The following is a 12501-nucleotide window of genomic DNA, read 5'->3' on the forward strand; positions in this document are numbered from 1 at the left end:
GTATATCCCATGCAGGGAAAAATAATTATTATTTAAATTGTAATCTTTAAATTTTGATATTGACTTGGGCACTAAGCCCTGGCTGACGTATGTCACTCAAGAGGTGCAGGAGAACAGGAAAAAGGGGGGGAAGGTGGGAGGGGGGGGGGGGGGGGAGGAAAAGAGAAGGGAGGCAAAAAAAGAAGGGGAGGGGGGAAAGGGTGAGGGGGGGGGGAGGAAGGAAAAGAAAAGGGAAAGGGGGGGACAAAAATATATATATAGACAAAATCAGCATCAATAAAGGTTAGAAAAAAAGGGACAACATGGACTACTGTTGTGTAGTAAAACTTATGAGGAGGCTCAGTGGCATATCCCTCATGATAGAAATATGTTCCAAGTGAATTTTTCGTTGAGGCCCTTGGGTGATAATGCATCCAGAAGAAAAATCCATTTTGATTCACATTTGGATAAGGCCCGCTGTCTGTCTCCACCTCTTGGTGCAACCGGGATGTGGTCGATGATTTTGTATCGGAGGCTGGACAAAGGGTGGCCACATGATTTAAAGTGGCGGGCCACTGGTTGGTCAATCTGTTTGCCGTCCAGAGATGCTTTTATGGCCGAACGGTGGAGCGCCATTCTGTCACGCAAATTTCTGATGGTTTGTCCCACATATAACATGCCACATGGGCAAATGATTATGTATACAATGAAAGATGTGGTGCAAGTAAGCACGTGACGGATTTTGAATTTTTGGCCTGTGTGCGGATTGGAAAATTCGTGGCCAGTTTCCAAATATTTACAAGTAGTGCAAGATGCACATTTGTAGCACCCTGGTTTTTTCATCTGAATGGTGGGGGTTTTTGAGCGGTTGTTGGGGACAATATTGGTTTTGACCAAGATGTCCCTAATGTTTGGTCCCCTTTTGTAGCTCGGCATCAATGTAGTGTGTTTAAAGCAGGGGAGTTCTTTGTCACCTGAGACAATAGGCCACAAACCTTTTGTGGCTCGTGGAATGATTTTACTGGCCGTAGTGAATTGGGTCACGAAAGGGATACGAGAACCCAGTTGTTTTTTTGGTACACTATATAGCAGCTGATCTCTCGGGATTTGTAGCACCTCATCTTTTGTCTTGATTAATTCGCGATATTTGTAGCCTCTATCCGCAAATTTGTGAATCATTTGTTCTAGCGTGTTGGCTAGGGAAAACCTGTCGCTGGATATGCGTGCTGCCCTAAGCATCTGGGATCTTGGGAGCCCCCGGATCAACGCCGGCGGGTGGCAGCTGCTATGGTGAAGCAGCGTGTTGCGGTCTGTAGGTTTCGAGAACAGCTTGGTTTGAAGCTGGTTTTGAACAATTTGGATCGTTACATCAAGATAATTGATGCTGGTAGAGCTGATCTGGTAAGTAAATTTGATGGTGGAATCCTCGGAGTTAATCCTATTGATCAATTTGACAAGTTCTGCCTCTGTTCCAGACCAGATGATCAGCAGATCGTCAATATAGCGTGTGTAGAGTAGCATCTTGCCTACTGTGTCAGGTGATGAAAAGAAAAACATGTCTTCTTGTTGGAACATGAAAACATTAGCAAATGACGGGGCCACCGAAAACCCCATTGCACACCCAGTTGTTTGTACATAATATTGACCATTGTGGATGAAGTAATTTTGAGTCAAAGTTTTGGACAATAATTGTAGAAACAATGGAATGGGAATAGCATCAAAGTGATGTTTAAAGAGAAACAGTTCCATTGCAGCTAGGCCGCTGGTGTGGGGAATAACTGTGTAGAGGTTTTTAACATCTAGAGTGCATAACAAGGTGTTAGTTGGTACCGTTCCCAAATGCTTCAGTTTAATGAGTAATTGGGTGGTGTCCTTGAGAAACGTGGGTTGTTGCATGATATATGGCTGGACAAGTTGGTCCAGAAATTGAGAAATGGGCTGTAGCAGCGATCCCCGCGCTGAAATGATCGGTCTAGGTGGTGGATCAATCGGATCTTTGTGAAGTTTAGGGATTGTGTATAATATTGGTGTAATAGGGTGATGGGTAATTAATGAACCGTAGGTCTTTTTGTCCAAATGTCCCAAGGTGTAAGCTTCAACTAGAATTGAATCCAGTTCCCGTTTGTATGAGTCCGTGGGATTAGCAGATAGATGGCGGTACGTGGAGTGATCTTGCAATAGCAGGTCAATATTGTTGATATATTTGGGGGTGTCTTGGATGACAATGCCACCTCCCTTATCCGCTGGGCGAAAAATAACATCTGAGTAGTGTGACAAATCTCGTAGAGCTTTTTGTTCTGTTGTGGTGAGATTTGGAATGACATGAGGCTGTGCTGCATGATATTTGGTGACAGCCATGTCCATTAGTCGATTGAATGATTTCAGCGAGGCATTTGATGACGGAGGATCAAACGTAGTTTTTTTTAGAAATTATCCTTCTTGTGCTTGAGTCGCTGCTGGAGTCAGGTTGGTGTTGGAAAAATTCTTTCGTTTTTAAAGTCCTATGAAGGCCGTACAGATCTACCTTCCAATCAAGGTCGCGGTGATTGTGTGTGGGCACAAAGGACAATCCCTTGTTAAGTACCTTTAGTTCTGTATCGGTAAACACCCGGGATGATAAATTGAAGGTTATTTCTTCCCTTTGTTGGTGGGTGGTTTGGAAGATCCTTTGGTTTTGGCCCCCACGTCGCGTTCTTCCTTGTTGAGATTTTCTCTTGAACGTGTGGCCCTGGCTAAAGGGGTGCGAGATGACTGGGGATCTTCAGAGTCGGTGACTAAAAAGTCGCTGTCGCTATTGGACTGCGATCTATTTCTTCTTTGTGGTGCCCTTCTGTCCCTCCAAGAGACGCGGGATCTGGCACGGGTAGGTGGATCAGATCCTTGCAGCCACCGATACACCCTGAGGTCTTCATAGTCGGATTGTACTGCAGAGAGTTTTTTTTGTTTGAATTTAATGAGATCTTGACGATAAGTGTTGCACTGTTGTTCCAATTTTTCCCATTGGGCCTGATATTTCTTATCCTCCAACTGTGGTTTATATCTCGTGGCCGCTGCTGCTAATTTGGACCTAGTATCTGATAATGTGGATCTCGCTTCATCAATGACTAATAGCATAAGATCAAAGCTACACTTATTAAGTATAGATACCCACTTGCGGCAGAATTCTGCGCTATTGCGACCAATAGTGGGCGTGTTTCTTATTCTGAACCCACGGGGTATCATTTTTGAACGAAAATAATCCGACAAGGACGTTCCATGTAGGAGATAGTCTGTTTCTTTATTGCGCAATTTGAGAAGTATGTGAGAAATTTCATCTATGGTGGATGGATCCGGTTTAATGCTGAGGTCTTCCCCAAATAGAATCTGGTGGGCTTGTTCAGTATTGAAACTCAAAGTTTCGTCCAGATGTTGTTTGAGGTCGATGAACGACAAAGGTCCCAACAGGGGGGGTGTTGTCATGCTGCCTCTTGAAGGCGACAGCCAACGCCGTGCCGTTTGCTGTGCAGCAATTTGAGTTGACAATGAGATGCACTGGTAGTGCGGTTCGTAAAGCAAACGTTCAAAAAACTGCAAAAAAGTAACGTACGCTGTTTACTGAGATAGTCCAGGCAAGGACAGAAACAGCTAGGTACAATTGGTGCAGGTGCCTTGATACATAGGGATGATTGCCATGTCCCAATAGCATACAAAAAAGAAATATCCGGCACTCTGATAAGTAGAATAACGCCTGGGTGCCCTCCAAAAGATAATGCAGACAAACAGTCTCTTCCCACCTGTGGCTCAGGTGTTGTGTACATATGTATGTATGTATGTATGTATGTGTGTGTAGTGGTGGTGGGGGCGCCGTGACATAACCCTGCTCCGGGTGTCATGTCTCCACGCTACGCCTCTGCCTAACACTAATGCTTTACTGTAAACATAACCCTAACTCCTAACTCTAAACCTAAACCTTACCCTAAACCTAACACTAACGCCTTACCCTAAACTTTACCCTAATCCTTTACCCCAAACCTAACCCTTACCCTATACCTAACATTAACGCCCTACAATAAACATAATTTTAACCCCTTATCCTAAACCTATCCCTAAAAATAACACAAAAATGTACTGCCGACATTCTGTCCATGTCGACATTTGGGGTTATTGTTGACCTTATGTAAAAGTCAGCATTCTGACTGTCAACATTCAGAACCTATGTTGACATTCTAACCGGATCCCCTAAAAAACTCAAGTTTTCTGACAGGCATCAATGCAATGGGATTATGACCGTCACTGAACCTTACCTTGTCCTCTCAGCCCAGCCTATGTTACTAAACTAGGAAGCGGGCAAACAAAGCATTATGATTTTGTGTTGGGCAGTGCAGTCCCACCAACCACAGTCCAGGAGATGGCAGCAGGAAATAGTGAGACAATGTAATTCTATTACCATCTTGTATTTATTTCTTAGCAGTTTGCTTTTTAATAGTGCAATGTTTGATATAGTTATAGTGCCTTGTGCAACAACAACAATAATAATAATAATGCTAAATTGGTCAGAATAAACTTTAAGGGGGACATTTACTAAGCAGTGATAAGAGCGGAGAAGTGATCCAGTGGAGATGTTGTCCCATCAACCAATCAGCAGCTCTGTTCATTTTATAGTATGCAAATTATAGATGTTACTTCAGTGCTGGTTGGTTGCCATGGGCAACTTCTCCACTGGCTCACTTCTCCGCCCTTATCACTGCTTAGTAAATGTCCCCCTAAGACTTTTTGTGGTATTACTCCAGGCCCCAGAGTAATAACAAGGGCCAGATGTTTCCTACTAGGACCCAGTGCAGTGATATCTTTCTGACCTTGAGAAGAAGTATAAAAAACTTGGGGTCATAGGCTTACTGTGCATTTCAAAGAACATTGTATTGAAACACAGAGTATGGCATCACCTGTCTATATAAATAAATTAAGTTGATCAAGGCATCCTGTGTCCACTGATGAAAGCTTTTACCTCCAGAAAGTTATCCTAAGCTGTTTATTAAATATGTCAATGTTTTCAGACACCAGAGCCGGCCTTAGGCATAGGCAAACTAGGCAAATGCCTAGGGCATTTGGTATGCTTAGGGGCACCAGCAGCTTCTGCTGATTAAAATGATATGCAGCATGCCTATACTCTTTGTGTGACTGCGGTTGTATCTGCATACGAAATGCTACATTGCAGTGTATTCCTGGAAATCACTGTAATGTAGCATTTCGTATGCAGATACAGCCACAGTCACACACAGAATATAGGCAAGCTGCATATTGTTTTAATCAGCAGAAGCTGCTTGTGCACGCTAACCATAAAGTAATGCAAATAAAATGAATTTTCATAAACAAAAGTCGCCCGACATTAGCAGAGCTGCCAGCTGACTCATGCCAGGCATCTCCTGCAGAACTAGCGGCGGTGCTAGGGGGCACTAGCTAAAATCTTGCCTAGGGCATCATATTAGTTAGGGCCGGCTCTGTCAGACACAATAAAGTCCCAAATGGCTTTACAGTAGTGTGGACCTGATCGGATAGATCTTGGAGGGCTTTGTGTAGACTGCGGGTGGATTGAATGGATCATGGGTGTGGATTATTTAGAAAAAGTGGGAAGTTACACGAGAGTCACCGTGCACATAAGGGCCCTACACACTGGCAGATAATACTGCACGATATGAATGTTCTCGTTCATTAATGAACGAGAACTCGTTCATATCGTGCAATGTATAGGCACCAACGATTAACGATGCGCGGCCCCGCGCTCGTCAATCGTTGGTGCCCCGTCACATATGCATATGACGAGACTGTCCATATTAGCATGCAGTGCTATGGAGCCTGGTGACGGGAGGGAGTGAAGAAACTTCACTCCCCCGCCGCGTCGCCCATCGGCTGTATCCGCCGTCGGGTCGCCCGTCGGCTGTATCCGCCGTCGGGCACCTCGGTGGCGGATCTGCCAGTGTCTAGGGCCCATTAGGCAGTCTTTGTGGTAGATTTCATAAAGCTTCTAAAAATGAAAAGCGATGGTGTTGCCCATAGCAACCAGAGACTAAGTATCATTTCTTTATTGCGTCTTAGAAAATTATAGAATCTGATTGGTTACTATGACTAATAACACCTGCACTTGTCTGTTTTACAAGCTTAAGTAAATCTACCCCTTTGGGTCATGCTGTTCCTACTCAGGTCTACAATTGTCTTTAAATGACATACTGTATATTGCCAGCCCTGTATACCAACAGTTCCATATGTAGAAAATTACATTGTATGAAATAAAACCTATACGTAATGAAAGGCACGTTACAAAAACCTTAATGGAAAATATAATGGTTTATTTAATTTGCAACTCTTCCTGCTTGGTCAAACCTAATTAACTTAGTGTGTCAACTGTGGTTTCTTCATGGATTTTCCATCATTACTGTAGCTCTTTAGTCACTTCCCCATGTCTCTCAATCATTCCCTTTCCCCAGGCGCCTCACCTACCAAATACTTCAAAGCAAATGACCACACACAAATAGAGCCAGTACATTCAGTTCCCAGCGACACTGTCATATTTTAACTTTAATGTGCGCATTTTAAAGCTGTTGACAATTTTTTTTTTATTTGGATTGCGCGCTAAACTAAAACTGTACTTTGGGCAAAACATTTACTTCACAGTTGTTTAATGAAGAAAGCTAGTACATTTTAATGAAATGATGCAATTATATGATCTAGCACCACATAAAAACCAACCACCATGTGAAATAAAAAGACAGACACTAAAAAAATGTTTAAGGTAAAACAGCAAATAAATATGTCATGTTTTATCACAACCAGCAGATGTCAGTAAAGTATATTGAATTATTAATGTAGGTTGCCAATATCATATATATCAAAATAGCTGAATTTTCTCTGGAACGGACCAGAATTATTTTATTTTTGCTATCCCGGGCTGCTCTTGGCACCACTGTAAGGGGCTTATTCGAGGTGGAAGCTATAGAGCCCACAACTATGTCTATTGGTGGTCACCCATTTGTGACTTTATGCAAATGCCAGTACAAAGTCTTACCCTTGGGTCCATCCATGCATCTGGATGTGCAAGGACTGAGATGCTTGCTGTCAGCGTCCATACATGCAGTAATACGGATTGTTGAGTCTTTAGACGCAGTGGTGGCAGCAGGGTTGGTGACACCTGGTGGGGCCATGAGACCCCATGCACATGAGGCCGAAAAAGGGGCATGGCTACATGTAAAGGAGGCGTGGCCTCATGGGAGTCCACCTGACATCACTGAAGGGGATGTGACTTTGTGGGAGAAGCCACTGATTACCTCACTCGAGGCGTGTGCGGGCTGCACTCAGAGACTCTTTCATCACTGACGGCTCCTTCGCAGCACCTGGCACCTGATACTGCGGAGGAGTCGTCATTTTGGTGTCTGGAGTGGCCTGCACCCCTCATTGTGAATGCCACTGTTTAGACGCACCATAAGTCACCCCATCAAAAATTGCACAGGCCCTATAACAGGTGCAGTATCTCCATCCGTGTGTGGCTTCCTATGTGAGCGGCTGAGTGCCTGTGTACGCAACCACTGACACGTCTGTGACACTCCCATAAAACGCCTATAAGACGGACCATCTCTGTGCGTGCGCTAAGACACCTCTCTGTCAGCGTCCAGGAATGCCCACTACATTTTCAACACATTTCTCAATCCGTGCATCTGAAATCGCCTATGTGACTCTGTATAGACACAATCGGGACACATGGGTGATGCGACTTGGATGCATGCACAATAGCTCCACTACGTCCATCACTGGCCATGCATACATGGCTGCCATGTAGCGGGGACGGCAGGGATTTCAGTCCCGGGCCCAGACTGAGAGGTACCCCGGGTGGCAGAGGGGTGTTGATCAGGACCAGCTGGTGCTATTACTACTTAATATTGCAGTAAGTCTGGCAGGCACAGCATAATTCCACATGAGGTTAATGTGCAGGATTTGGCAGGATTGGAGAGGCAGCAATAGGTCGGGTTTTAGCTGAGTCTGTTGTAAGCCACGGGAGGCAGTCAGTTTAGCAGCTGTCGGGATCCCGGCTGTCAGGATACCGACACTGGAATCCCAACACCCAGTGAAATACCAGCGGTCGGAATCCTGACCGCTGGCTGGAATCCCCACTTGGGAGGTGGTCCACGCCACAACCCGAGTGGGGAATATAACCCTGTCGGTTGCCACTGGGGCCAAAGCTTGACAGGCGCAGCGAGCTCGCGAGGGAACATGCTGCGCTCACCGCCGGTATCATACTGATCCCGTAAGCCACAGTCAATCACTACAAACTATCTTCTACTTTTAAAAATGTGTTTGTTCAGTAGGCCATTGCTCATGAAACCAGCAAGTGGCCAGGCGATAGGGTGGGAGTCTGGGGTTACATTAGAAACCATTTGGAATCTGTACTACTTGTGCTTATTAGAACTTGGAATGTTGTGCTGCTGCTTAAAGACTGCTATAAAACCTGACCTGCAAAACCTGCATGTACTGTGTAAACCTGCCTAAGGTGGAAATAAATGAGTCACACTGTACTCCGTCTACTGTATGTGGTTCGGTCACACAATGTATATATAACCAAACCGAACCCCCCGAAACTTCATGCTCCGAGCCCGGATCCGAGTCTGACTCGGGACTTCCCGCCAGACTTGGAAACCAGAACGAGGCAAAATGTCATCATCCCACTGTCTCAATCTTGCGGGTTTCGGATTCCATATAAATAGCCGCGCGCCACTGCCATTTTCACTTCGGACTTGGAGACTGAGGGAGACAGACCTCTGTCTCTCTATGTGGGTGGTGTTGTCTGGTGGGGTTAGTGTGTGCTCTGTAGGGGTTCTGCTGCAGTGTTAGGGGTGTTGTCCTGGCTGTCACTGGCTGTCACTGGTGATTCATGTGCGGCAGCTGTACATGGGTGTTGCTGTCCTGGCTGTCACTGTGTTGTACAGGGTGCAGGGGCACTGTCCTCCTGTATGTTGGAAAATATAGGGGTGCTGCTGGCTCTGTATGTTGTAAACATTCAGTGGTGCAGTTGTTAAAAATTAAAAGCACACTGCTCCTGTATGCTTTAAAATATAAGGGTGCTGCTGGCCCTGTATGTTGTAAAAATTCAGAGGTGCAGTTGTTAAAAATTAAAAGCACACTGCTCCTGTATGCTGTAAAATATAGGGGTGCTGCTGGCCCTGTATGTTGTAAAAATTCAGAGGTGCAGTTGTTAAAAATTAAAAGCACACTACTCCTGTATGCTGTAAAATATAGGGGTGCTGCTGGCCCTGTATGTTGTAAAAATTCACAGGTGCAGTTGTTAAAAATTAAAAGCACACTGCTCTTGTGTGCTGTAAAATATAGTAGTGTTGCTGTTCAAATAACATACACTGGCCTGTATGTTGTAAAAATTCAGCGGTGCAGTTTTTAAAAATTAAAAGCATACTGCTGTATACTGTAAAATATAGAGGTGCTGCTGGCCCTGTATGTTGTAAAAATTCAGAGGTGCAGTTAAAAATTAAAAGCACACTGCTGTATGCTGTAAAATATAGGGGTGTTGCTGTTCAAATAACATTACACTGACCCTGTATGCTATAAAAATTCAGGGTGCAGTTGTTAAAAATTAAAAGTACACTGCTGTATGCTGTAAAATATAGGGGTGTTGCTGTTCAAATAACATTACACTGGCCCTGTATGTTTTAAAAATTCAGGGGTGCAGTTGTTAAAATTTAAACCCACACTGCTGTATGCTGAAAAATATAGGGGTGTTGCTGTTCAAATAACATTACACTGGCCCTGTATGTTGTAAAAATTCAGGGGTGCAGTTGTTAAAAATTAAAAGCACACTGCTGTATGCTGTAAAAATAGGATTTTAATTACCTACCGATAAATCCTTTTCTCGTAGTCCGTAGAGGATACTGGGGTCCACATTAGTACCATGGGGTATAGACAGGTGATGTATAAGGGAGGATGTTCCTAGGTGGTTAATGTCCTTACCCCTACTTATTATGGATTTACAAAGGCAATAGATAGCTTGACACCTGTTGTCCGGATTTGTGCAGAAATAATTCCACACTGAAGAGGTGGCTTTTTTGGTATTTTGCCCAGGCATGACAATGGGTTTTTCATCCCATGGCCAACAGCTGTCGCCACTGGTGCCTTATTCAAACAAACCACATCACCATCAGAATCCTCATCGACAACTTCCTCCGTAGCGCCAGCTACACCCATATCCTCCTCATCCTGTTGTACTTCTACAGTGACATCCTCAATCTCAATATCAGCAACTGGACTGGTGGTGCTCCTACCAGCACTTGCAGTGGGCGTACAAATGGTGGAAGGAGCCTCCTCTTCCCATAAAGTGTTGTGAAGGTTAGGCCTGGACACTGCAACCACAGACAGTGCCAGCACCCCTGTATTTTCACAACACCCCTGTAATTTTACAGCATACGAGACAGGACAAGTGTACATTGATTTTCACTGCACCCTAGAATAATTACAGCATACAAGATAGGGCCAGTGTACATTGATTTTCACTGAACCCTAGAATAATTACAAGATACAAGACAGGGTCAGTTTACATTGAATTTCACTGCACCCTAGAATTTTTACAACATACAGGGCCAGTGCAATGTTATTTGAACAGCAACACCCCTATATTTTACAGCATACAAGAGCAGTGTGCTTTTAATTTTTAACTACTGCACCTATGAATTTTTATAACATACAGGGCCAGCAGCACCCCTATATTTTACAGCATACAGCAGTGTGCTTTTACTTTTTAACAACTGTACCCCTGAATTTTTACATCATACAGGCCCACTGTAATGTTATTGGAACAGCAACACCCCTATATTTCTATTACATCCTAGAGGATACTGGGGTCCACATTAGTACCATGAGGTATAGACGGGTCCACTAAGAGCCTTGGGCTCTTTAAGAAATCAATAGTGTGCACTGGCTCCTCCCTACATGCCCCTCCTACCAGAATCAGTCTAGAAACTGTGCCCGAGGAGATGAACATATCCTGTTGAAGGATGTAACAGAACAGTGGTGAGATTCGAACCAGCACACACAAACAAGAGGAAAGCCATGCTAACCAAACTTGAACAGGAACAGCAACAGCTGAACCAACAACATTACTTAACAAAGTAATAGTGCAGGAAAAACAAAGCACTGGGCGGGCACCCAGTATCCTCTACGGACTACAAGAAAAGGATTTACCGGTATGTAATTAAAATCCTATTTTCTCTTACGTCCTACAGGATACTGGGGTCCATATTAGTACCTTGGGGATGTACCAAAGCTCCCAAACTGGGTGGGAGAGTGCTGAGGTTCCTGCAGAACTGATTGACCAAACTAAAGGTCCTCAGAGGCCAAAGTATCGAACTTGTAGAACTTAGCAAACGTGTTCGAACCGGACCAAGTAGCTGTTCGGCAGAGCTGTAAAGCCGAGACACCCCGGGCAGCCGCCCAGGAAGAACCCACCGATCTAGTAGAGTGGGCCTGTACTTTAAGAACCGGCAATTCTGCCGATGAATAAGCATGCTGGATAGTGAGCCTGATCCAGCGAGCAATAGACTGCTTTGAAGCAGGACACCCAATTTTCTTGGGATCAAAGAGAACAAACAGCGAGTCAGATTTCCTGTGACGAGCTGTCCGCTTCACATAGATCTTCAAAGCCCTCACAACATTCAAGGACTTTGAGGTAGCAGAGGTGTCAGTAAGCACTGGAACCACAATAGGTTGGTTGATATGAAACGCAGACACCACCTTAGGAAGAAATTGTTGACGAGTTCTGAGTTAAAAAATAGGAGCTTTTGTGAGACAACGCCCCCAGTTCCGACACACGCCTTGCGGAAGCTAAGGCCAACAGTGTAACGGTCTTCCATGTAATAAACTTTACGTCAACCTCCTGTAAAGGCTCAAACCATTCCGATTGTTGGAACTGCAACACCACGTTAAGATCCCAAGGTGCCATGGGAGGCACTAAGGGTGGTTGGATGTGCAGAACCCCCTTCAAGAACGTCTGGACCTCAGGGAGGGAAGCCACTTGTTTCTGGAAGAAAATGGATAAGGCCGAAATCTGGACCTTCATGGAGCCCAAACGTAGGCCCACATCCACACCCGACTGTAGAAAAAGGAGAAAACGTCCCAGCTGAAATCCCACTGCAGGAAATTTCCTGTTTTCACACCACAAGACATATTTTTCCAAATACGGTGGTAATGTTTAGATGTTACCCCTTTCCAGGATTGGAACAGGGTTGCAATAACCCTGTCCGGAATGCCTTTCTGGGCTAAAATTTGACGTTCAACTTCCATGGTTAGCCATGGTAAGTGTTTATAGACTTACCATGGCTTACCATGGTAACATAGCCATGGTAAGTATTGATAGACGAACGGCCCCTGTTGTAGAAGATCCTCTCAAAGAGGTAGAGGCCACAGGTCCTCTAGGAGCATTTCCTGTAGATCCACGTACCAGGCCCTTCTTGGCCAATCTGGAGCAATGAGAATTGCTTGAACCTTTTCCCTTTT

This window comes from Pseudophryne corroboree, chromosome 4, assembly GCF_028390025.1.
Source record: "Pseudophryne corroboree isolate aPseCor3 chromosome 4, aPseCor3.hap2, whole genome shotgun sequence".
Lineage (NCBI taxonomy): Eukaryota > Metazoa > Chordata > Amphibia > Anura > Myobatrachidae > Pseudophryne > Pseudophryne corroboree.